Here is a 26,500-nt window from a genome sequence, read left to right on the forward strand (position 1 = left end):
TAATTTATATGAATTGTTTCATTTCATTTTTAATACAAAAAATACATTTTGTTCATTCATTATTTATTTATTTGTTTATTCATATTTCTATCTCTGATTCGAGCAGCAAGTTCACGTCCCACCATTCCATCGCTCCTCCCGGGACGTGAATCAGCCACCTTTCGGAGACTGGTCCACCTGACGACACTGACCTGGTAGTGATGATGGACCCCATCTGATATAGACTGACCTGGTAGTGATGATACACCCCAGCTGATATAGACTGACCTGGTAGTGATGATGGACCCCAGCGGATATAGACAGACCTGGTAGTGATGATAGACCCCATCTGATATAGACTGACCTGGTAGTGATGATAGACCCCAGCTGATATAGACTGATCTGGTAGTGATGATAGACCCCAGCTGATATAGACTGATCTGGTAGTGATGATAGACCCCAGCTGATATAGACTGATCTGGTAGTGATGATGGACCCCAGCTGATATAGACTGACCTGGTAGTGATGATAGACCCCAGCTGATATAGACTGACCTGGTAGTGATGATGGACCCCAGCTGATATAGACTGACCTGGTAGTGATGATAGACCCCAGCTGATATAGACTGACCTGGTAGTGATGATATAGACCTCAGCTGATATAGACTGACCTGGTAGTGATGACAGTCCCCACCTGACGACACTGACCTGGTAGTGGTGACAGCACCCACCTGACGACACTGACCTGGTAGTGATGATAGACCTCAGCTGATATAGACTGACCTGTTAGTGATGATAGACCCCAGCTGATATAGACTGACCTGGTAGTGATGATGGACCCCAGCTGATATAGACTGACCTGGTAGTGATGATGGACCCCAGCTGATATAGACTGACCTGGTAGTAATGATGGACCCCAGCGGATATAGACAGACCTGGTAGTGATGACAGTCCCCACCTGACGACACTGACCTGGTTGTGATGATGGTCCACCTGACGACACTGTGATGATGGACCCCAGCTGATATAGACTGACCTGGTAGTGATGATAGACCCCAGCTGATATAGTCTGACCTGGTAGTGATGATGGACCCCAGCTGATATAGTCTGACCTGGTAGTGATGATAGACCCCAGCTGATATAGACTGACCTGGTAGTGATGATGGACCCCAGCTGATATAGACTGATCTGGTAGTGATGATGGACCCCAGCTGATATAGACTGACCTGGTAGTGATGATAGACCCCAGCTGATATAGACTGACCTGGTAGTGATGATGGACCCCAGCTGATATAGACTGACCTGGTAGTGATGATAGACCCCAGCTGATATAGTCTGACCTGGTAGTGATGATAGACCCCAGCTGATATAGACTGACCTGGTAGTGATGACAGTCCCCAGCTGATATAGACTGACCTGGTAGTGATGATAGACCCCAGCTGATATAGACTGACCTGGTAGTGATGATGGACCCCAGCTGATATAGACTGACCTGGTAGCGATGATGGACCCCAGCTGATATAGACTGACCTGGTAGCGATGATGGACCCCAGCTGATATAGACTGATCTGGTAGTGATGATGGACCCCAGCTGATATAGTCTGACCTGGTAGTGATGATACACCCCAGCTGATATAGTCTGACCTGGTAGTGATGATACACCCCAGCTGATATAGACTGACCTGGTAGCGATGATGGACCCCAGCTGATATAGACTGATCTGGTAGTGATGATGGACCCCAGCTGATATAGACTGAGCTGGTAGTGATGATAGACCTCAGCTGATATAGACTGACCTGGTAGTGATGATGGACCCCAGCTGATATAGACTGAGCTGGTAGTGATGATGGACCCCAGCTGATATAGACTGACCTGGTAGTGATGATGGACCCCAGCTGATATAGACTGACCTGGTAGTGATGATGGACCCCAGCTGATATAGACTGATCTGGTAGTGATGATAGACCTCAGCTGATATAGACTGACCTGGTAGTGATGATAGTCCCCAGTTTGTGGATAGACTTTCTCAGCCCCTCTGTCTCCATCAGTAAATCCAGCTGATCGTTCTCCTCCGCCTGGAACGGTAGCCCTACCGGAAATATATATGTTAAAAACGTAGCCCTACCGGAAATATACACGTTAAAAACCGTAACCCTACCAGACTGTACAAAAATATAAACGTAACATGTAAAGTTTTGTTTGTTTCAAGAACAACAAAAAAATATCCTAGAAATGTTCCATATGCACAAAATATTATTTCTCTCATGTGTTGGGGAGAAATTACACAGGTGCACCTTGTGCTGGGGAAAATAAACAGCCACTTTAAAATGTGCAGTTTTATCACACAACACAATGCCACAGATGTCTCAAGTTTAGAGGGAGCGTGCAGTTGTCATGCTGACTCCAGAAATGTCCACCAGAGCTCTTTCCAGAGAATTGAATGTTCCTTTCTCTACCATAAGCCGCCTGCCTCTAATATCGTTTTTAGAGAATTTGGTAATACGTCCAACCGGCCTCACAACAGAAGACCATGTGTAACCACGACAACCCAGGACCTCCACATCCGGCTTCTTTATCTGCAGGACTGTCTGAGGGGAGGGGGGTGGGGGGGGGGGGTGCAGAGGAGTATTTCTGTCTGTAATAAAATCCCTTTTCTGGGCCTGGCTCCCCAGTGGCTGGGCCTGGCTCCCCAGTGGCTGGGCCTGGCTCCCCAGTGGCTGGGCCTGGCTCCCCAGTGGCTGGGCCTGGCTCCCCAGTGGCTGGGCCTGGCTCCCCAGTGGCTGGGCCTGGCTCCCCAGTGGCTGGGCCTGGCTCCCCAGTGGCTGGGCCTGGCTCCCAAGTGGCTGGGCCTGGCTCCCCAGTGGCTGGGCCTGGCTCCCCAGTGGCTGGGCCTGGCTCCCCAGTGGCTGGGCCTGGCTCCCAAGTGGCTGGGCCTGGCTCCCAAGTGGCTGGGCCTGGCTCCCAAGTGGCTGGGCCTGGCTCCCAAGTGGCTGGGCCTGGCTCCCAAGTGGCTGGGCCTGGCTCCCCAGTGGCTGGGCCTGGCTCCCCAGTGGCTGGGCCTGGCTCCCCAGTGGCTGGGCCTGGCTCCCAAGTGGCTGGGCCTTTTCCCTCTAAGGACCACCCATGGCTACACTCTTGCCCAGTCGTGAAATCCATAGATAATGGGCTAAATAATTAACTAACTAAGGAATTGAATTCAATTGAACGATTTCCTTATATGAACTGTAATTCAGTAAAATATTTGAAATTGTTGCATGTTTCGTTTATATTTTTATTCAGTATTCATGTTAAAAACAGGAGCCATACAGGAAATAGACATATTTATAACTGTAGCCATACAGGAAATAGACATGTTATAACTGTAGCCATACAGGAAATAGACATATTTATAACTGTAGCCATACAGGAAATAGACATATTTATAACTGTAGCCATACAGGAAATAGACATATTTATAACTGTAGCCATACAGGAAATAGACATGTTTATAACTGTAGCCATACAGGAAATAGACATGTTTATAACTGTAGCCATACAGGAAATAGACATATTTATAACTGTAGCCATACAGGAAATAGACATATTTATAACTGTAGCCATACAGGAAATAGACATATTTATAACTGTAGCCATACAGGAAATAGACATATTTATAACTGTAGCCATACAGGAAATAGACATGTTTATAACTGTAGCCATACAGGAAATAGACATATTTATAACTGTAGCCATACAGGAAATAGACATATTTATAACTGTAGCCATACAGGAAATAGACATATTTATAACTGTAGCCATACAGGAAATAGACATGTTTATAACTGTAGCCATACAGGAAATAGACATGTTTTATAACTGTAGCCATACAGGAAATAGACATGTTTATAACTGTAGCCATACAGGAAATAGACATGTTTATAACTGTAGCCATACAGGAAATAGACATATTTATAACTGTAGCCATACAGGAAATAGACATATTTATAACTGTAGCCATACAGGAAATAGACATATTTATAACTGTAGCCATACAGGAAATAGACATGTTTATAACTGTAGCCATACAGGAAATAGACATATTTATAACTGTAGCCATACAGGAAATAGACATATTTATAACTGTAGCCATACAGGAAATAGACATGTTTATAACTGTAGCCATACAGGAAATAGACATATTTATAACTGTAGCCATACAGGAAATAGACATATTTATAACTGTAGCCATACAGGAAATAGACATGTTTATAACTGTAGCCATACAGGAAATAGACATGTTTATAACTGTAGCCATACAGGAAATAGACATATTTATAACTGTAGCCATACAGGAAATAGACATATTTATAACTGTAGCCATACAGGAAATAGACATATTATAACTTAGCCATACAGAAATAGACATATTTATAACTGTAGCCATACAGGAAATAGGACATATTTATAACTGTAGCCATACAGGAAATAGACATATTTATAACTGTAGCCATACAGGAAATAGACATGTTTATAACTGTAGCCATACAGGAAATAGACATGTTTATAACTGTAGCCATACAGGAAATAGACATGTTTATAACTGTAGCCATACAGGAAATAGACATGTTTATAACTGTAGCCATACAGGAAATAGACATGTTTATAACTGTAGCCATACAGGAAATAGACATGTTTATAACTGTAGCCATACAGGAAATAGACATGTTTATAACTGTAGCCATACAGGAAATAGACATGTTTATAACTGTAGCCATACAGGAAATAGACATGTTTATAACTGTAGCCATACAGGAAATAGACATGTTTATAACTGTAGCCATACAGGAAATAAACATGTTTATAACTGTAGCCATACAGGAAATAGACATATTTATAACTGTAGCCATACAGGAAATAGACATATTTATAACTGTAGCCATACAGGAAATAAACATGTTTATAACTGTAGCCATACAGGAAATAAACATGTTTATAACTGTAGCCATACAGGAAATAAACATATTTATAACTGTAGCCATACAGGAATTTAACATGTTTCAAACTGTAGCCATACAGGAAATTAACATGTTTAAAACTGTAGCCATACAGGAAATAGACATATTTAAAACCGTAGCCATACAGGAATTTAACATGTTTAAAACAGGAGCTATACAGGAAATAATTCACATTAGCCTGGTGGACCAATGCATGTGATTCACAACACAGGGAGTGCTGTGACCACACTGGGCTGCAAAGGAGGCCATTTCCTAATGCAATATTAGCTCAGAATATGGTTCTCTTGTTGTCCAACCATTGTAATAGAAGGGGGCGGGGCTCAGAGGCTGTGTGTGTTTGAGTGAGAGGAGAGTCATTATCAACGCATTGTGCCAACAACATCAACCATCCTTTCCAGACTCTGAAGACAGGAGGACTTTAAAAGTTAGGTGTTAGCCTAATTTCACATGCCATGGAATGGAACATGTTACAATTTACAGACCTTGGCTGGCCAGATCCCTCAGCCTCTCCCCAAGGCCTCTCTCAGCCTGTAGGCTCGCGGCACGGGCCTCCCCGCTCAGGGCCTTCTCTGTCTGGGTACATGTGTCAACGATACCCCCCTGGCCATGGAGTAAGGTATCCAGCTGGGCCTGCAAGACCTGGAGAGCGAGAGACAGAGACAGAGAGACAGAGACACAGAGACACAGAGAGACAGAGAGACAGAGAGACAGAGAGACAGAGAGACAGAGAGACAGAGAGACAGAGAGAGACAGAGAGAGACAGAGAGAGACAGAGAGAGACAGAGAGAGACAGAGAGACAGAGAGAGACAGAGAGAGACAGAGAGAGACAGAGAGAGACAGAGAGAGACAGAGAGACAGAGAGACAGAGAGACAGAGAGACAGAGAGACAGAGAGACAGAGAGACAGAGAGACAGAGACAGAGACAGAGACAGAGAGAGAGAGAGAGAGAGAGACAGAGAGACAGAGAGACAGAGAGACAGAGAGACAGAGAGACAGAGAGAGAGAGTGAGAGAGTGAGAGACAGACAGACAGAGATATGTAGGACTATTTTTGTACTTCCTCCCTCCCCACTCTCTCTCTCCTCCCTACCTTCTGTTTCAGTCCATAGGTGACCTCTAGCTCCATCAGTAGGACACTCTTCCTGACGTCCAGGGTCTTGTGGAGCTCTTCGAAGCTGACGTGGATGTCCTCCTCGATCAAAGCTCTCTGATTAGTTAGCTGCTGTAGGATCTCTCTCAGAGACACCAGGGCCTCCGAGATCTGAGGCAGTCTTGACGTAAGCACACACACACACACACACACAGATCAGAGGACACACACACACAGATCAGAGAGGGTGTGGGGGAAGGCGAGAGAGAGAGAGAGAGAGAGACAGAGAGAGAACGATGGGGTGGGGGAAGGCGAGGGAGAGAGAGAGAGAGAGAGAGAGAGGAGAGAGAGAGAGAGAGAGAGAGAACGATGGGGTGGGGGAAGGCGAGGGAGAGAGAGAGAGAGAGAGACAGAGAGAGAACGATGGGGTGGGGGAAGGCGAGGGAGAGAGAGAGAGAGAGAGAGAGAGAGAGAGAGAGAGAACGATGGGGTGGGGGAAGGCGAGGGAGAGAGAGAGAGAGAGAGAGAGAACGATGGGGTGAGGGAAGGCGAGGGAGAGAGAGAGAGAGAGAGAGAGAGAGAGAGAGAGACAGAGAGAGAACGATGGGGTGGGGGAAGGCGAGAGAGAGAGAGAGAGAGAGAGAGAGAGAGAGAGAGAGAGAACGATGGGGTGGGGGAAGGCGAGGGAGAGAGAGGGAGAGAGAGAGAGAGAGAGAGAGAGAGAGAGAGAGAGAACGATGGGGTGGGGGGAATGAAATTTTACAATAAAACTGTGAACAATACCTGTTCTGTGCAGCATTCAGTCTCTCCTGTGTGTGTGTCTGTCTGTATGTGTGTGTGTGTGTGTGTGTGTACCTGTTCTGTGCAGCAGTCAGTCTCTCCTGCAGGCCGTCTCTGTGTGTCCCCAGAGCTGCTAATAACGGTCCCGTGGGGTGGTCTGCATGCTCCCCCAACGCACACACCTCACACACACACACCTCACACCCTGAACAGTACAGCTCCGTCACCTGGTGACAACACACATACACATCGTTAACGTGTCTGTGGATGAGGAGTGGGGGGGGGGGGGGGTTGTGTGTGTGGAGGAGAAGTGTGTGTGCTGGGTTTGAAGGGTTGTGTGTGTGGAGAGGGGTGTGGAGGGTTGTGTGTGTGGAGGAGGGTGGAGTGTTGTGTGTGTGGAGGAGAGGGGTGGAGGGTTGTGTGTGTGGAGGGGGGAGGGTGGAGCGTTGTGTGTGCGGTGGGGGGGGGGGTTGGGGGGAGGGGAGGAGGATGAGTGTGTGAGGGGATGGGAAGGGTGTGTGTGTCCTACCTTGCCAGTGTGTGTGTGACAGGCCAGTCCCGATAGAGCCTCCAGTACTGTACACTCCTCATTACTGCTGTCAGGTGACAGATGTCCCGCCTCCATCAGGCCAGTCCACACCCCTTTCTGTACACCGACACACAGACACACCCCTTTCTGCAGTCAGGGGGAGGGGCCAGACAAACAGACACACCCCTTTTACTGCAGCTAAAGGAGGGACTGGTCAGATGGACAAACCCTTTCTCAGGACCGCAGTAAATCTGGACTGATTCACCTCAGGACCGCAGTAACTCTGGACTGATTCACCTCAGGACTGCAGTAACTCTGGACGGATTCACCTCAGGACCGCAATAACTCTGGACTGATTCACCTCAGGACTGCAGTAACTCTGGACCGCAGTAACTCTGGACTGATTCACCTCAGGACTGCAGTAACTCTGGACGGATTCACCTCAGGACTGCAGTAACTCTGGACTGATTCACCTCAGGACTGCAGTAACTCTGGACGGATTCACCTCAGGACTGCAGTAACTCTGGACTGATTCACCTCAGGACTGCAGTAACTCTGGACTGATTCACCTCAGGACTGCAGTAACTCTGGACGGATTCACCTCAGGACTGCAGTAACTCTGGACTGATTCACCTCAGGACTGCAGTAACTCTGGACTGATTCACCTCAGGACTGCAGTAACTCTGGACGGATTCACCTCAGGACTGCAGTAACTCTGGACGGATTCACCTCAGGAATGGAAACTCATTGTCCTATGAGGAGAAATGGGACACGTGGATTAGAGAGATACTTCTGGAGGTCCTGATCAACAACGACGACGAGGAACTTTATAATGTCTTTCTGTTAAAGAACCTTAAAGAAGCTTTAACCTCATATGTTTTACCATGAGACAAACACAGACATGTATTATTTATGTTGAAAGGGCCACTTCTACTGGTATAATCCCCCCTCCACTTGACTGGTATAATCCCCCCTCCACTTGACTGGTATAATCCCCCCTCCACTTGACTGGTATAATCCCCCCTCCACTTGACTGGTATAATCCCCCCTCCACTTGACTGGTATAATCCCCCCTCCACTTCTACTGATATAATCCCCCCTCCACTTGACTGGTATAATCCCCCCTCCACTTCTACTGATATAATCCCCCCTCCACTTGACTGGTATAATCCCCCCTCCACTTCTACTGATATAATCCCCCCTCCACTTGACTGGTATAATCCCCCCTCCACTTCTACTGATATAATCCCCCCTCCACTTGACTGGTATAATCCCCCCTCCACTTCTACTGATATAATCCCCCCTCCACTTGACTGGTATAATCCCCCCTCCACTTGACTGGTATAATCCCCCCTCCACTTGACTGATATAATCCCCCCTCCACTTGACTGGTATAATCCCCCCTCCACTTGACTGATATAATCCCCCCTCCACTTGACTGATATAATCCCCCCTCCACTTGACTGGTATAATCGCCCCTCCACTTGACTGATATAATCCCCCTCCACTTGACTGGTATAATCCCCCCTCCACTTGACTGGTATAATCCCCCCTCCACTTGACTGGTATAATCCCCCCTCCACTTGACTGGTATAATCCCCCCTCCACTTGACTGGTATAATCCCCCCTCCACTTGACTGGTATAATCCCCCCTCCACTTGACTGGTATAATCCCCCCTCCACTTGACTGGTATAATCCCCCCTCCACTTGACTGGTATAATCCCCCCTCCACTTGACTGGTATAATCCCCCCTCCACTTGACTGGTATAATCCCCCCTCCACTTGACTGGTATAATCCCTCCTCCACTTGACTGGTATAATCCCCCCTCCACTTGACTGGTATAAATGTTAATACACATAGCTATTTGGAAAGTAATCAGACCCCTTGAATTTTTCCACATTTTGTTCTTTTACAGCCTTATTCTAAAATTGGATTCAATTGTTTTTCCCTCAACAATATATATACACTATATACCGTAATGACCAAGCAAAAACTGTTTTTTTTAAAACTTGTTACAAACTTATTTAAAAAAAATATGAAATATCACATTTACTCAGTACTTTGTTGAAGCACCTTTGACAGTGATTTCAGCCTGGGGTCTTCTTGGGTATGAAGCTACATGGTATTTGGTATTTGTATTTCTCCCATTCTTCTCTGCAGATCCTCTCAAGCTCTGTGAGGTTGGATGGGGAGCGTCGCTGCACAGCTATTTTCAGGTCTCTCCAGAGATGTTCGATCAGGTTATAGCATCATACCCAAGAAGAATCAAGGCTGTAATCTCTGCCAAAGATGCTTCAACAAAGTACTGAGTAAACGGTCAGAATACCTGTGTGATATTTCAGTTTTTGCTTTGTCGTTATTGTGTGTAGATTGAGGGGGGGGGGGGGGGACAATTGAATCCATTTAGAATAAGGCTGTAATGTAACAAAATGTGTAAAATGTATAAGTCTTTCCAAATAGACATATATAGATATAGATATATATAGAAAAAATAATATATAGGTCACAAAATGTCTGTCCATAGAGTGGCTCTGGTTCCTATGGTAACGCTGGGAGGAAAAGAAAAGGGAAACGCCCACACAGATCTAAAGTCTTCCAATCACGTGCTTTCTACTCTCTACCCCCAATTCCATGACACAGTGAATATGAATGAAATAGGGTAAAACACATTTCCTAAAGAGGGGAGATTATGGTCATGTTGAGCAGAGCTGGTGTTAATTTCCATCGTCCTAATTTATATATATAGAAATGTGTATATACACTGCTCAAAAAAATAAAGGGAACACTAAAATAACACATCCTAGATCTGAATGAATGAAATATTCTTAATAAATACTTTTTTCTTTACATAGTTGAATGTGCTGACAACAAAATCACACAAAAATGATCAATGGAAATCAAATTGATCAACCCATGGAGGTCTGGATTTGGAGTCACACTCAAAATTAAAGTGGAAAACCACACTACAGGCTGATCCAACTTTGATGTAATGTCCTTAAAACAAGTCAAAATGAGGCTCAGTAGTGTGTGTGGCCTCCACGTGCCTGTATGACCTCCCTACAACGCCTGGGCATGCTCCTGATGAAGTGGCAGATGGTCTCCTGAGGGATCTTCTCCCAGACCTGGACTAAAGCATCCGCCAACTCCTGGACAGTCTCCATTGGTGGATGGAGCGAGACATGATGTCCCAGATGTGCTGTATTGGATTCAGGTCTGGGGAACGGGCGGGCCAGTCTATAGCATCAATGCCATCCTCTTGCAGGAACTACTGACACACTCTAGCATTGTCTTGCATTAGGAGGAACCCAGGACCAACCGCACCAGCATATGGTCTCACAAGGGGTCTGAGGATCTCATCTAGGTACCTAATGGCAGTCAGGCTTCCTCTGGCGAGCACATGGAGGGCTGTGCGGCCCCCCCAAAGAAATGCCACCCCACACCATGACAGACCCACCGCCAAACCGGTCATGCTGGAGGATGTTGCAGGCAGCAGAACGTTCTCCAAGGCATCTCCAGACTCTGTCACATCTGTCACGTGCTCAGTGTGAACCTGCTTTCATCTGTGAAGAGCACAGGGCGCCAGTGGCGAATTTGCCAATCTTGGTGTTCTCTGGCAAATGCCAAACGTTCTGCACTGTGTTGGGCTGTAAGCACAACCCCCACCTGTGGACGTCGGGCCCTCATACCTCCCTCATGGAGTCTGTTTCTGACCGTTTGAGCAGACACATGCACATTTGTGGCCTGCTGGAGGTCATTTTGCAGGGCTCTGGCAGTGCTCCTCCTGCTCCTCCTTGCACAAAGGCTGAGGTAGCGGTCCTGCTGCTGGGTTGTTCCCCTCCTACGGCCTCTTCCACGTCTCCTGATGTACTGGCCTGTCTCCTGGTAGCGCCTCCATGCTCTGGACACTATGCTGACAGACACAGCAAACCTTCTTGCCACAGCTCGCATTGATGTGCCATCCTGGATGAGCTGCACTACCTGAGCCACTTGTGTGGGTTGTAGACTCCGTCTCATGCGACCACTAGAGTGAAAGCACCGCCAGCATTCAAAAGTGACCAAAACATCAGCCAGGAAGCATAGGAACTGAGAAGTGGTCTGTGGTCACCACCTGCAGAACCACTCCTTTATTGGGGGTGTCTTACTAATTGCCTATAATTTCAACCTGTTGTCTATTCCATTTGCACAACAGCATGTGAAATTTATTGTCAATCAGTGTTGCTTCCTAAGTGGACAGTTTGATTTCACAGAAGTGTGATTGACTTGTAGTTACATTGTGGTGTTTAAGTGTTCCCGTTATTTTTTTGAGCAGTGTATATAGGTCACAAAATGTCTGTCCATAGAGTGGCTCTGGTTCCTATGGTAACACTGGGAGGAAAAGAAAAGGGAAACGCCCACACAGATCTAAAGTCTTCCAATCACGTGCTTTCTACTCTCTCCCCCCAATTCCATGACACAGTGAATATGAATGAAATAGGGTAAAACACATTTCCTAAAGAGGGGAGATGAGTGGTCATGTTGAGCAGAGCTCGTGTTCATTTCCATCGTCCTAATTTAACACCATCTTCTCTGCGTTCCTTCTCTTGTTTCCCCTCCCTCCTTCCCTCTATTTTTCTCAACCCCTCTCCCTGCAGTAAATCTTGCAGTGTATTCTGGGTAGCAGCGAGGCTGTCTTGTTTTTTGTCGAGCCATGACTTGGCTGAGTGTGTCTGTCACTGACAGATGGTCTCTCTCTCTCTCTCTCACCCTCTCTCACTCACTCACCTCACTCACTCAACTCACTCACTCACTCAACTCACTCACTCACATTGAGGTAATATGTGTGTGTTGATGATGAGTTTGAGTTGGTTAGTGGAATAATTTGAATCAGCTGTGTGGGGGCAAAAAAACAAAAACGTGGGGCCCCAGGAAAACCCTCTAAATAACCTGACGGATGCAGTGCACATCTCTAACACTGTAATGGTACCCTATTCCTTATGGGCCCTGGTCAATAGTAGTGCCCTATAAAGAGAATAGGATGCCATTTGTCACGCACATTTGCTCAGGGCCTGGACAATAAACTTAGCAACGTCCCAAATGGCATTATATTCCCTATATAGTGCACTACTTTTACCAGGACCAAATGGCATTATATTCCCTATATAGTGCACTACTTTTACCAGGACCAAATGGCATTATATTCCCTTTGTAGTGCACCATCTTGACCAGAGCCCTGATATCCCTGATTACTATCTGAGGAAATGACGCACATTCCACCTCCGAGCTGCAGTTGCCGCCTTGTAAAGATCTCTAGCCTCACGCAAACACACACACGCGCACACACACACACACACAGGGAGAATCGCAGACCGCTCTGAAAGGCCTGAGCCAGAACAGAACTCCATCCGTCCCTCCCTCGCTATTCACATCCCTCGCTTTCTCTTTTCTTCCCTCCTTCTCTCCCTCCTTCTCTCCCTCCCCTTCTTCCTCTCTTCTCTACTTTTCCCATCACAATCCCTCTCTCCCTCCCCTTCTTCCTCTCCTCTACTTTTCCCATCACAATCCCTCTCTCCCTCCCCTTCTTCCTCTCTTCTCTACTTTTCCCATCACAATCCCTCTCTCCCTCCCCTTCTTCCCGCCTACCCTTCTCCATCCCTTTCTCCCTCCCCCTTTCTCAGGAAAACACACTGTGACACAGATGCTACTGTCATCATCCCTCCTTCTCTTTCTCTCTCTCTCTCTCCACTCTCTTTCCATCCCCCTCTCCTCTCCATCTCCTGTAGACTTACTGTGTTGCCTGGTTGTTGTGGTGATAGTAGTACCTTTGGATATTCCACGGTGGATCCATTTTTATAGCGATAAAGGCCAGGTCCGTCCGTCCGTGTGTTATGCTGCTCGGTCTGAGGGAGAGAGAGGAGATCGCTACGGCAACAGAGATGGAGAGAGAGAGAGATGAAACAGAGCTGCAGCAGGAAACAGAGGGGGGGGGGGGACTAGGGACTGGCTACAGGGGCAGCAGCCATTCAGAATTAAAAGAGAGGATAGAGGCAGCTCATTGGTTGGTTGATGAGCTCACTTAGTCTCTCTCAAGTGCTCTGTCTCTCTCGCTCTGTCTGTTTCTCTCTCTCTCTCTCTCTCCTCCCCCTCCCTCTCTTTTGTCATATGTGGCAATAAGGGTTACTGTAATTTGTGTACAGTTAGCCTAGCAGTTAAGAGCATTGGGCCAGTTAACTAAAGATTGCTTGTTCGAATCCCAGAGTCGACTAGGTGAAAATCTGTTGAAGGGCCCTTGAGCAAGGCACTTCACCCGAATTACTCCTGTAAGTCGCTCTGGATAAGGTTGTCTGCTAAATGACTCAAATGTATACGATGTGTCAGTCATGTTATTAACCCACCCCTTTATGTGTGTGAGCAACAATCATGTTAGGTTGACTCCAATTACCTGAAGGGGCGCAACTGCATGGCTCTCCTCATAATGAGGGATTGATGCCCCTTTCTCTCTCCTCCTCATAATGAGGGTGTGGTATCCCAGGAGGCATTCCCCGGGGGATGGTAATAGAGGGGAGGTACGTGAGGCGACGTTGGCTCCCTCTGCTGGGGATACGGGAGCTGGGCACCCTGACGCGGACAGCTAAGTGGAGGTAACCAGAGGAAAGTGCCAACCAGCTGTGGAGGCTAAATAAAAGGAGGAGAGAAGGGAGAGAGACGGACACCAGTTAAGAGAGAGAAGGGAGAGAGACGGACACCAGTTAAGAGAGAGAAGGGAGAGAGACGGACACCAGTTAAGAGAGAGAAGGGAGAGAGACGGACACCAGTTAAGAGAGAGAAGGGAGAGAGACGGACACCAGTTAAGAGAGAGAAGGGAGAGAGACGGACACCAGTTAAGAGAGAGAAGGGAGAGAGACGGACACCAGTTAAGAGAGAGAAGGGAGAGAGACGGACACCAGTTAAGAGAGAGAAGGGAGAGAGACGGACACCAGTTAAGAGAGAGAAGGGAGAGAGACGGACACCAGTTAAGAGAGAGAAGGGAGAGAGACGGACACCAGTTAAGAGAGAGAAGGGAGAGAGACGGACACCAGTTAAGAGAGAGAAGGGAGAGAGACGGACACCAGTTAAGAGAGAGAAGGGAGAGAGACGGACACCAGTTAAGAGAGAGAAGGGAGAGAGACGGACACCAGTTAAGAGAGAGAAGGGAGAGAGACGGACACCAGTTAAGAGAGAGAAGGGAGAGAGACGGACACCAGTTAAGAGAGAGAAGGGAGAGAGACGGACACCAGTTAAGAGAGAGAAGGGAGAGAGACGGACACCAGTTAAGAGAGAGAAGGGAGAGAGACGGACACCAGTTAAGAGAGAGAAGGGAGAGAGACGGACACCAGTTAAGAGAGAGAAGGGAGAGAGACGGACACCAGTTAAGAGAGAGAAGGGAGAGAGACGGACACCAGTTAAGAGAGAGAAGGGAGAGAGACGGACACCAGTTAAGAGAGAGAAGGGAGAGAGACGGACACCAGTTAAGAGAGAGAAGGGAGAGAGACGGACACCAGTTAAGAGAGAGAAGGGAGTGAGACGGACACCAGTTAAGAGAGAGAAGGGAGAGAGACGGACACCAGTTAAGAGAGAGAAGGAAAAACAAGCAAAACATAAGTTCTTTCTTTGATATATTGATTTTCTGTCTTAGTAACAGTGTTTTTTGTGGACCAAAGCCTCCCTGTCTCTGTGTCAATATCTGCTCGCTCAACCCAACACCCCACGGTTTACTACAAGGGATAGATGCACCTTTCTCTCTCCTCCTTATAATGAGGGATGGATAAACCTTTCCCTCTCTCTCCCCCACATTCAGTACCTGGGCTGGGTTTCCCAAATGTATCGCAGCACTGAGATCATTTTAATTCCATTGAAACTAAAATGTACTAAAGATGATCTCAGTGCTACGATGCTATTGGGAAACCTAGCCCAGAGCTCCAGCTCCACGCTCTGGCACAGCCACACAGCTGGGAGTCGACTAGCGGAGGGACAGAACCCTGGAGCAACACCACCAGGAGTCGACTAGCAGAGGGACAGACAACTGGAGCAACACCACCAGGAGTTGACTAGAGGAGGGACAGAGCTCTGGAGCAACACTGCTGGGAGTCGACTAGCAGAGGGACAGACCACTGGAGCAACACTGCTGGGAGTCGACTAGCAGAGGGACAGACCACTGGAGCAACACTGCTGGGAGTTGACTAGCGGAGGGACAGAGCTCTGGAGCAACACTGCTGGGAGTCGACTAGCAGAGGGACAGAACCCTGGAGCAACACCACCAGGAGTCGACTAGCAGAGGGACAGAACCCTGGAGCATCACCACCAGGAGTTGACTAGCGGAGGGACAGAAACCTGGAGCAACACCACCAGGAGTCGACTAGTGGAGGGACAGAACCCTGGAGCAACACCACCAGGAGTCAACTAGCGGAGGGACAGAACCCTGGAGCAACACCACCAGGAGTCGACCAGCGGAGGGACAGAGCTCTGGAGCAACACCACCAGGAGTCAACTAGCAGAGGGACAGAACCCTGGAGCAACACTACCAGGAGTTGACTAGCGGAGGGACAGAGCTCTGGAGCAACACCACCAGGAGTCGACTAGCGGAGGGACAGAAACCTGGAGCAACACCACCAGGAGTCGACTAGTGGAGGGACAGAACCCTGGAGCAACACCACCAGGAGTCAACTAGCGGAGGGACAGAACCCTGGAGCAACACCACCAGGAGTCGACCAGCGGAGGGACAGAGCTCTGGAGCAACACCACCAGGAGTCAACTAGCAGAGGGACAGAACCCTGGAGCAACACTACCAGGAGTTGACTAGCGGAGGGACAGAGCTCTGGAGCAACACCACCAGGAGTCGACTAGCGGAGGGACAGAACCCTGGAGCAACACCACCAGGAGTTGACTAGCGGAGGGACAGACCACTGGAGCAACACCACCAGGAGTCGACTAGCGGAGGGACAGAACCCTGGAGCAACACCACCAGGAGTTGACTAGCGGAGGGACAGAACCCTGGAGCAACACCACCAGGAGTCGACTAGCGAAGGGACAGAACCCTGGAGCAACACCACCAGGAGTTGACTAGCGGAGGGACAGAGCTCTGGAGCAACACCACCAAGAGTCGACAAGCGGAGGGACAGAACCCTGGAGCAAACCCGCTGGGAGTCGACTTGCAGAGGGACAGAACCCTGGAGCAACACCACCAGGAGTTGACTAGCGGAGGGACAGACCACTGGAGCAACACCACCAGGAGTCGACTAGCGGAGGGACAGACCACTGGAGCAACACCACCAGGAGTCGACTAGCGGAGGGACAGACCACTGGAGCAACCCCGCTGGGAGTCGACTAGCGGAGGGACAGACCACTGGAGCAAACCCGCTGGGAGTTGACTTGCGGAGGGACAGACCACTGGAGCAAACCCGCTGGGAGTCGACTTGCGGAGGGACAGACCACTGGAGCAAACCCGCTGGGAGTCGACTTGCGGAGGGACAGACCAACTCCATCCACCACTGAGTGCCCCAATAGGGGAGTGATTGCTTCCTATAAGAGAAGAAAATATTTCTAGACATCTTTGAAATGCGAGTCAGGTAAAGAGCTTTTGTCTTTAAAGGGGCAGTGTTGTATTTTGAGGCAGGCTTGAATAAGCTCGGTAGGCAGAGGGTAGTATAATTTGTCTGATTCTCTGTATTAATGGTTTGGGAATAACAATGCATTTTATTTTGTAAAGTGGAGTCTTGCATCAAACAACATTTTCAGTCACCATTTTCAGTCATCTCCTTGTCTGAAGGACAAGTGGATAAACAGGTTAATGTCAAGACCTGCATGTTTGTTTTTAAGTCTCATGGAATGTAGGCCTACATTGAACACCACACATTGGCTGCTACTGTTGGTTGAATGATAGAACAGCTGTTTCCATGTTAAAATATTATGGGATGCATTTTCTCCTTTGTTTTTGATGGTAGGCCACTCTGGTAGGCCTACATTATGATCACATAGCCACTGTAGCCTACTTGACCACTGATAAAACTGTAACTTAAAGTGGGTACAGCCTCAGTGTTCACAGTAAATGCGCTCTGGAAGTTTCACATCATTTTCACAGCATTCAAGTTTGAGCTCAGAAGACCTGAAATTTGCACAGTTCCAAACAATGTGTGGCCGGTTGGACATACTGTCGAATTCTCAACAACAAAAAACATTGGCGGCAGTTTACGGTAGAGAAAATTAACCTTAAATTCTCTGGCAACAGCTCAGGTGGACATTCCTGCTTTCAGCCAATTAAATGCTCCCTCAAAACATTAGGCCTGTGTGTGTATTGTGTTGCGTGACAAAACTGCACATTTTAGAGTGACCTTATATTGTCTGCAGCACAAGGTGCACCTTTGTAATGATCATGATGTTTTATCAGCTTCTTAATCCATCCACCTGACAGGTGTGGCATATCATCTTGGCAATGGAGAAAGGCTCACTAAAAGGGATGTAAACTCATTTGTGCACAAAATAACATAAGCTTATTGTGCGTACGGAACATTTCTGGGATCTTTTTACTTCAGCTCATGAAAACATGGCACCAACACTTTACATGTTATGCGTTCATATTTTTTTGTCCACAAGCTTCGCCGTAATCAGGGCAGTGCCCTTTGCTCGTACATTTCAACAGTATTTGTATGCTATGGGTCTGTCTGTTCATGGTGAATTACTCTGCCTAGTTTGGTTGTTTTGGATGGTTGCCGGGCAACAGTGAACAGTATCAGGGCCTGGGGTTTCCATTGCTCTCATGCTCATGTCAGTGACTTCGGCACATTTCAATGGTAGTTCATGTTAAGCCAATCCGGTGCATGTCCTCATTTGCAAATTCCCAGTACTTGTTACCGACTGTTATGAGAAAGAGCTACAGACAGATAGGGGAAAGGCAGACCGTGGAGCTCTCCTCTGACCTGCTGAGACCTTGAAGGTTTAAGTGCAGAGGGGAGAAGGGGGGCCAGGAAATGACCTAGATAGGAGTGACAAAGAATTGATACAGGATAGACATGAATGGACGCTCAAGGGAGAATTGGACATGTGGAGAATGAAAGGGGCGCTCCTACATGATGATGTCAGACATAAGGATAATTTACTAATCTTACCTAAATCATTGTTTAGAGGTGCGGCAAGGTTGTTACCCGGGCAGAGCCAGGTATCAATGGGGGGATTGTGGGTCAATTGTGGTCTAGGATAGGACGGGGCCTAGGGGGCCCTAGGATAGGACACTTTGTGGCCTGTTGGATAACAAACTAATCAAACAAAGCATTATAGCTAACAAGTAGGCATAGAAATTAAAGATATGATCAGATAGAACAAATAAGACTTGTTTAACCTTTTGCGTGTAGGGGGCAGTATTTTCATTTTTGGCTAAAAAACGTACCCATTTGAAACTGCCAATTTCTCAGCCCCAGAAACTAGAATATATATATATATATATATAATTGTCATATTAGGATAGAAAACACTCTAAAGTTTCCAAAACTGTAGACATATTGTCTGTGAGTATAACAGAACTGATATTGCAGTTGAAAACCTGAGGAATATCCAATCAGGAAGTGCCTCTTATTTTGAAACCTCTCTGTTCCTATGCATGCCTATCCTCCATTTAAAGGGATATCAACCAGATTCCTTTTTCTATGGCTTCCCTAAGGTGTCAACAGTCTTTAGATTCCAAGAACACAGGATGAGATGTTACTATCCTTTGTGCAAGCACTTCCAAGAGTTAATGAACAGTGAGCCTGGTGAAATTTGGGGAGCGCATCGTCAGTAGTGTACCTTTGGTTCCTAGGGTGTTTCGGCCTTTCACACTATACACCCACCCCAAAGGCGGCCAGCGACAGGGTGATCAATCCTACGCTTGCGTCCCATTCCCAATTAGTCATAGGAGTTGCCTTGTTGTTGATAGCCAACATCCCATGGGACTATGCATGGCAGGGGCGTCCTCCTCCCTGAGTCAAGCATTGTTGACCGCATACCTCCTGGCCCTCTCACTTCGGGGCCCAGCTGGGGTCTTTCCTCTTCATCCAAAGCCACTGACTGCTGCCTTCTGCCGCCTCCGATACAGCTTTGATTGCCGAATGCTGGCTCTGGCCCTTAATTCCCAGGTCTCTAAGTAGTCTGGTTGTAGATGTTGCCACAAAACCTCTGCAGCCCACCTCCACTGGTCGGACTTCTGTGTTCCAGCCATGATGCCGTGCTTCGGCAGCTAAATCGGCATAGCGCAGATGTTTTCGCTCATAAGCCTCATCTACTGAGTCCTCCCAGGGTACTGTGAGCTCAATGATGAAGACCTGCTTGAGCGAACGGGACCAGAGCACCATGTCAGGTCTTAGGGTGGTGGTTGCGATCTCCGGAGGAAACACAAGTTGCCGGCATGGAACACAGGGCACAGTCCGGATCTTCACCATACCATTGGTGAAGATTAACTGGTGTTGGAAGGACGTCATATGTTGCTCTGATGGAAAAGCTCAACCGCCTCACTTCCATGGCCCACAGATCCTTCCAGCTGATCTTCCTCTTCTCCACACTGTCCCATCGAGTCCACTGTCCCTGTTTGGAAAGAGAGACTGCCTTGGCCCACCTTGCAGCCTCCTCCTGATGGCGTACTTCCTGCACTACCATCTTCCGCCGCTCTGGTGCAGTGGCCTTACTCCAAGCAGCACAGCCCAAGGCCTCCTCTCCCTTGCTGAACATGACCCACAATGTCAGCATGTCTGAGGGCTGCTGTTGCCTCCTGGACTGCTTTTCCTGGCCTCCATTTGCGCCCAGTTGCCAAGGTCGGCGCGTTGTTGCTCACCACTGGGTCTCGAGTTTCGTTCAGTGTCATCTGGAACCTGGTTTTTGAACACTTGAATTCCTCTGTTAGACTGGTGAGGGGCAGCTTGAGGACACCATCTTCATAGAGGCCTATGGTGGTAAGGCATCGTGGAACTCCGAGCCACTTCTTTAAGTAGCCTGTGACTCCTCTTTCCATCTTCTCCACTGTTGAGATTGGAACCTCATACACTGCTAAGGGCCACAACACCCGGGGTAGGAGACCAAACTGCAGACACCAGGCCTTTAACTGTCCAGGTAGCTGGGTGTTGTCGATGGACTGTAGGCTACTACTGAGGTCTTTGCGCAGCTGTTGCACCTGGTCTTTGTCCTTCAGGCTTGCATCATACCACCTTCCAAGGCTTTTTACCGGCTGCTCAGTCACTGTTGGGATTTGGTCATCTCCGGTGAAGAATTTCAGGTCAGAGAGTACTCCCTTCACAATCGAGATGCTGCGTGACTTGGATGGTTTAATCTTCATACAGGCCCAGCTGATGTTCTCCTCGAGTTTTCTGAGCAGTCTCCTGGTGCATGGGACAGTGGTGGTCAATGTTGTAATGTCGTCCATCTTTTGCCAAGCTGTTCTCATAAGCCTCCAGAGGAACCTCAGGACGTCTGGTGCGTTCTTATACACTTTGTACGGGACTCCATTTGGCCCCGGGGCTGATAGTTTCAGGCTTTTATTTTGAAAAATGAGCATGAAAGATCACATTGCGTAAGTTGATAGGTGGGGTCTTTCAGAGTGAGGTTTGCGCTACAGAGTAAAGTGGTCATTGTTTCTCCCGGTGTTTCTGAAAAACCTACACACCCGTTTGATATATTATCGAATATATATTTTAAAAACAACCTGAGGCTTGATTATATAAAACATTTGACATGTTTCTGTGGACATTGTGGATATTATTTGGAATATACGTTTGCGTTGTCGTGACCGCTCTTTCCTGTGGATTTCTGAACATAACGCCACAAAGAAATGTCGGTATTTTGGGTATAAAAAAAAAAAATCTTTATGGAACAAAAGGAACATTTGTTGTGTAACTGGGAGTCTCGTGAGTGAAAACATCCGAAGATCAAAGGTAAAAGATTAACTTGATTGCTTTTCTGATTTTCGTGACCTAGCTACTTAATGCTTAGTGTACATAATGTTGTTGTGCTATCGATAAATTTACACAAACGCTTGTATTGCTTTCGCTGTAAAGCATAATTTCATAATCTGAGATGACAGGTGGATTAACAAAAGACTAAGCTGTGTTTTGCAATATTGCACTTGTGATTTCATGAATATTCATTTTTTTGTAACATTATTTGACTGTGGCGCTATGCTATTCAGCGGTTGCTGAGGACAATTATCCCGCTAACGGGATGGGTAGCGTCAAGAAGATAAAACCGTCAGTCCTGTGGGCGTTCATAGAAGTGAAAGTGTGGGCTGGCCTGTAGCTGAGGATACGGTCTCCGGGAAAGGGTGGGCTGGCCTGTAGCTGAGGATACGGTCTCCGGGAAAGGGTGGGGCTTTACAGGAGTGCTGATTGGTCTGAGCTGTCTTATTGTGGGAGCAATATTCCTAAATACACCATGACCCATCCGAGAATGCAGAAGGTGGTAACGTGACCCATCGTTAGAGGATTTTGTATTAACCATAAGCAAGCATAAGAGATCACTTGATCTGGATTAACAGGGAGAGTAGTGAAGGTAAGGGTTTCAGTTGATACCCTAGGACATAATTCCGGGTAGAAGTTAGGCAGATGATAGCGCTATAGTCAGCCAGAATACAGTGCGGATAGTGCAGACGAAAGATCTGAAGGAAGTGATTGAGGTGGAAATGGGATATGGGGATTCTAAACTGTATATCTAAACTCTATTCAGTATACAGCCAGATCAGTAGCGAAAGAAGAATGTTAGGCCTGCGCCACAGCAAAACCTCAGTTGATAACCATTCCCTTTCCATCTGATGGCATTGATACACCGAGGAGAATGGCCTGAATGGTAAAGCTGTTCATGATGGCAGGAAAACCAGACAATGACAGTTCCATTGATCTCCATTATATGTATCCCCATGTACCCAGGAGATCCAGATTCCCCCTTTCACAGTTACAGGACATTATTGTATGGCTCGCTACACCACACGGATGGGGACGTAGGGGAAGCAAGAACATGCAATAGGACAGAGAATGTTACAACCGACAAGACGAGGGACTTGATGGGCAGATGAAAAGGCTTAGAGTGTGGAGGTATGAAGCTGTGGCCCACCAATTGGACCGGTAGTTGTGCACTAGTGCAGTTTGGCATGCTCTTTACCCTTACCCAGAGCCAGGTAGAAGAGAGAGAAGGAGTGCTCCGTCAGGATCTTTTGACAATAGAGTTTACATTGATAGCATGGGAGTTACAAGGGGGTTCCCTGATGGGTTCTGGATTGGAATCAGGTATTTGTGCAAAGTAGAAATAAAAAATGGATAAGATAAAAATCCAGATAAGAGTTATAATTCAGGCCTAGAACCGTCAATGTAATTATATATAGTTTGATTTTGGATAACAGATGTTTAATAAAAATAGATGTGCCTGTATAATTATATATAAAGTATAATTAGTCAGTGTGGATTATGGAATGAATAATGACGTATACATTTAACGTAGGGTAGAATTGTCTTTCTAGTGTTAAATAATGTTTGTTCACTAGGAAGGGGTTATGTAGCATAGATCTAGGAAGAAATTAATGCGTGTGTCGAAAGAGAGTCATTAACCTATGTTTGAACCGACCTGGCTGTAAATCTGGGAAGAGACCCTCCAGAACTCTAGTATCTGGGGGAGCCTGGAACTGTCAGCTGAGTGGTTATAAACTGGGGTGAGACTCATGAGGAAAATCCCTATGCATGTGCGTAGGTTAGAATGGTGTAAAAGGAATGTATTTGTGTATGCACGAGAGAGCTCTCGCAAATAAAGCTGGGTCTGCGCAATTGTGAGTTGGGAATTCAGTTTTTTATTTAAGACCAGAACTTTACAACCTCTGGGCATCAGATAGATAATTGGAATTTATGAACATCGATTACAAAATTACTGAACGATAGTCTTAAGTCAGTCCTACCGGTGTAACACGTGTAATTGGTTAGATACTACTGGGCTGTCAGAGCTATCAGAGCTATATGCACAAGCATTTCACTACACCCACAATAAAATAAATCTGCTAATCACATGTACATGATCAATAGTTGATTTGCAATTACATTGATAGCAATTAGAGGGCAATAAAGTGCTGAGTACCAGGAAGTATAGTAGACTACGCATGACCATCAGCAGCACAATAGCTTGTTAAAGCCCAGTTACCATGACGAAGTGGTCACATGGAATTTGACTGCCTTCATGACAGGTGTGGTGGTCATACGGTTCATCATAATAGCCCAATTCATTCCTCCATGTGCCAGAAATGCTCAGCTAAACTATTCGGCAAATCAAACCAATAAATGTAATGCAACAACGGTATCTCTGGATTTCTTCATGTATATGTCCCATAGTACACTAAAGAGCCCATCAATGTATTTCTTCATGTATATGTCCCATAGTACACTAAAGACAGCCCATCAATGTATTTCTTCTCTTCAAACACCTTTCATCTGCAAGCACCACTACAATTACACACAAAAAAAATATTAACATTCAGAACCAGCTACAAATAATTCACATTTAGTGAATGAGAGAGCGTGTACCTGCATGCACATTTGATTGGTGGAGTGCCAGGATGAGTTTCCGGGATAGTCCATCCAGTTCTGGTAAGACACGAAGAGGAACCTACCAGCAGTAGACATGTTTGAAACATTTTTGCATAAGTCCACACAAGAAAAGTAAATAAACCACAAATGACCTGGTGACATTTTGTTTGTCCCCATGAGGTCAAAATGCTATTTCCAAGGAGGGGTTAAGGTAAGGAATTTAGCAGTTTGGTTTAGGGTAAGAGTACAGGTTAGTGGTAAAATAGGTTTTTAAATATGACTGAAGTGTGTTCCAACAAGGTTAGCTGTACAAGGTGCTGTTGATGTGTGAGTGGTAACCTGTAGAGCCCCAGTGGTGCTCAGGAGTGTATTCTCCCTGGCAGTCGCACGTGGAGCCGTAGTCTCCAGGCGGGCCATTTTTCACAGTATTTATAGGAGGTTCACGGGGGGTCTTGGGTCCTTTCGTAGCATCTGGACACACAGGCAACATACATTGTAATGTGGACATAACATAACATAGATGGATATACATTCTGGAATCATGGACTGTGTTCTATAAGGGACCCTTTTCCCCTTTGGGCCCTGGTCAGGAGACTGCATCCTATATGGGACCCTGTTCCCCGAATGGCCCTGGTCAGGAGACTGCATCCTATATGGGACCCTGTTCCCCGAATGGCCCTGGTCAGGAGACTGCATCCTATATGGGACCCTGTTATACATTCTGGAATCATGGACTGTGTTCTATAAGGGACCCTGTTATACATTCTGGAATCATGGACTGTGTTCTATAAGGGACCCTGTTATACATTCTGGAATCATGGACTGTGTTCTATAAGGGACCCTGTTATACATTCTGGAATCATGGACTGTTCTATAAGGGACCCTGTTATACATTCTGGAATCATGGACCGTGTTCTGGAAGTGTCGGCTGCATCTGGAATCCCATATGGGGCTCAATATGGGCTCTGGTCACAAGAAGTTTATATGGAATAGGGTCCCATTTCAGATGCAACTAAGTGGCTTCCTAGATAAATATTGAAGTTCTGTTAGCATCCTCACAGGGGGTCTTGGGTCGTATCATAGCATCTGGACACAGGTAAAATATTGTAATGTGGACATAAAATTGCAGGACATATTCTGGAATCTTAGTCGTATTTTATACAGAATAGTGTTCCATTCCAAATGCTACCAAGGTACTTCCCAGCTAAATATTGAACTTCTGCTACTTAAAGGGCTCGTGCAGTCAAAAAAAATCCAGTTTCGGTCTTTTGTATAACAGCTGATGAAACTATGACTGTAAATTGGATCTGTGTTATTTCCTGATAGTTGCTAGACAATCCAATCATACATCCAGTTGAATGATCAAACCATTCATATCAGAATACCTCAGTCCAGCATCTAGATATACATCTCTGGAACTAGAGGGGTGGTAGGTAGCCTGCGGTTAGAGAGTTGGGCCAGTAGTTCAAATCAGTGAGAAGACAAATTAAAAAGAACCATCTATGTGCCCTTAAGGCACAACCTTCATTTCTCCAGTGTCACAGTTGATAATGGCTGACCTCAGAAGGTGTCCCATGAAGAACAGGTAATGGAGACACATTTCCAAATCACACCTGTGTATTAACACCTACGAGTGTGTGTGTGTGTGTGTGTAGTAGGTGTTTTATGTTTAATATAAGGTGTCCCATGGAGTTCCGGTTATGAAAAGAAACATTACAATTCACACCTGCATGCATGAAATAGGACAGAGCAGCATGTAATTTATTAAAATATTGGTGAGTACAGTGGAAGATAGTCACTTACCGCCCAGAGAAAAAGCTGTGCTGACAAGCAGAATGACAGTCAATAGCGCCATGATGGTCTACAGAGAAATTGATTAATTTAATCAGCTGAGATTGTACTGGATCAGTGGAATGACTGGTGGTACTAGAGAGGTTAAGGAAACCCTGTGTTTGGTATCAAACTTAAGCAACTGCCAAGGAAGCAATTTCTAAATCTGGTCCTGAAGACCCTGAGAACAGAGTTCAGGCAACATGGTGCTACTAGTCAGCCCAAAACTCAGGTATAATTTTCTTCAACCACATACAATAGATTAGCCTGGAATATATATCCTTCCCAAACGGCTCCTCACTCCTTGTGTAGTGAACTACCTTTGACGAGGGCCTACAATGCACTACATAGGGAATGGGAAGCATTATAGATAGTCAGAGACTACCCATTTACTGCAAAGGTAACTATTAGTCTACGCTCTTAAATTCAGGGGGTCACTCCAAAAATGGCACAACTACATAGTGCACTACGTTTGACAAGGGCACATAACATTTAGATAACATTTGAGATGCAGATAGTCTATTAAATAATGATGCACTCTCACCTTCTGCACTCTTCCAAAGGATTCACTGGTTGTCTCTCTGTTGTCTGTAAGTTATGGTCTACCTCTTCCACCTCTCCTTTTAAAGTACCTGTCACAGGTGTGACTAGTTTCCTCATTAACCCAACGAGAGATCCCGATGTCGGCCATTAGAGAGTGGTGAAAATAACTTATGTAAGAAAAATAGTACTACTTAATTTGGGGTATCTTTACCTCACTATTTATAT

At 46.5% G+C, this 26,500-nt stretch overlaps 1 long non-coding RNA gene and 1 pseudogene across 1 annotated transcript; both read right to left on the reverse strand.

The window, feature by feature from the left end:
* The window catches only part of LOC116353914 (tripartite motif-containing protein 2-like), a 36,696-nt pseudogene extending 23,413 nt beyond the window's left edge, over nt 1-13,283 (reverse strand).
* Nucleotides 13,284-23,154: 9,871 nt separating this feature from the next.
* On the reverse strand, nt 23,155-26,361 carry LOC109884248 (uncharacterized). The gene is made up of 5 exons (XR_002254320.2): nt 26,277-26,361; nt 25,706-25,763; nt 24,242-24,373; nt 23,900-23,981; nt 23,155-23,818 (listed from the first exon to the last, which is right to left on the reverse strand). It is a non-coding gene; the product is annotated as an uncharacterized LOC109884248 (long non-coding RNA).
* Nucleotides 26,362-26,500: the final 139 nt, after the last annotated feature.

Source organism: Oncorhynchus kisutch, linkage group LG16 (assembly GCF_002021735.2).
Source record: "Oncorhynchus kisutch isolate 150728-3 linkage group LG16, Okis_V2, whole genome shotgun sequence".
NCBI classification, from domain to species: domain Eukaryota; kingdom Metazoa; phylum Chordata; class Actinopteri; order Salmoniformes; family Salmonidae; genus Oncorhynchus; species Oncorhynchus kisutch.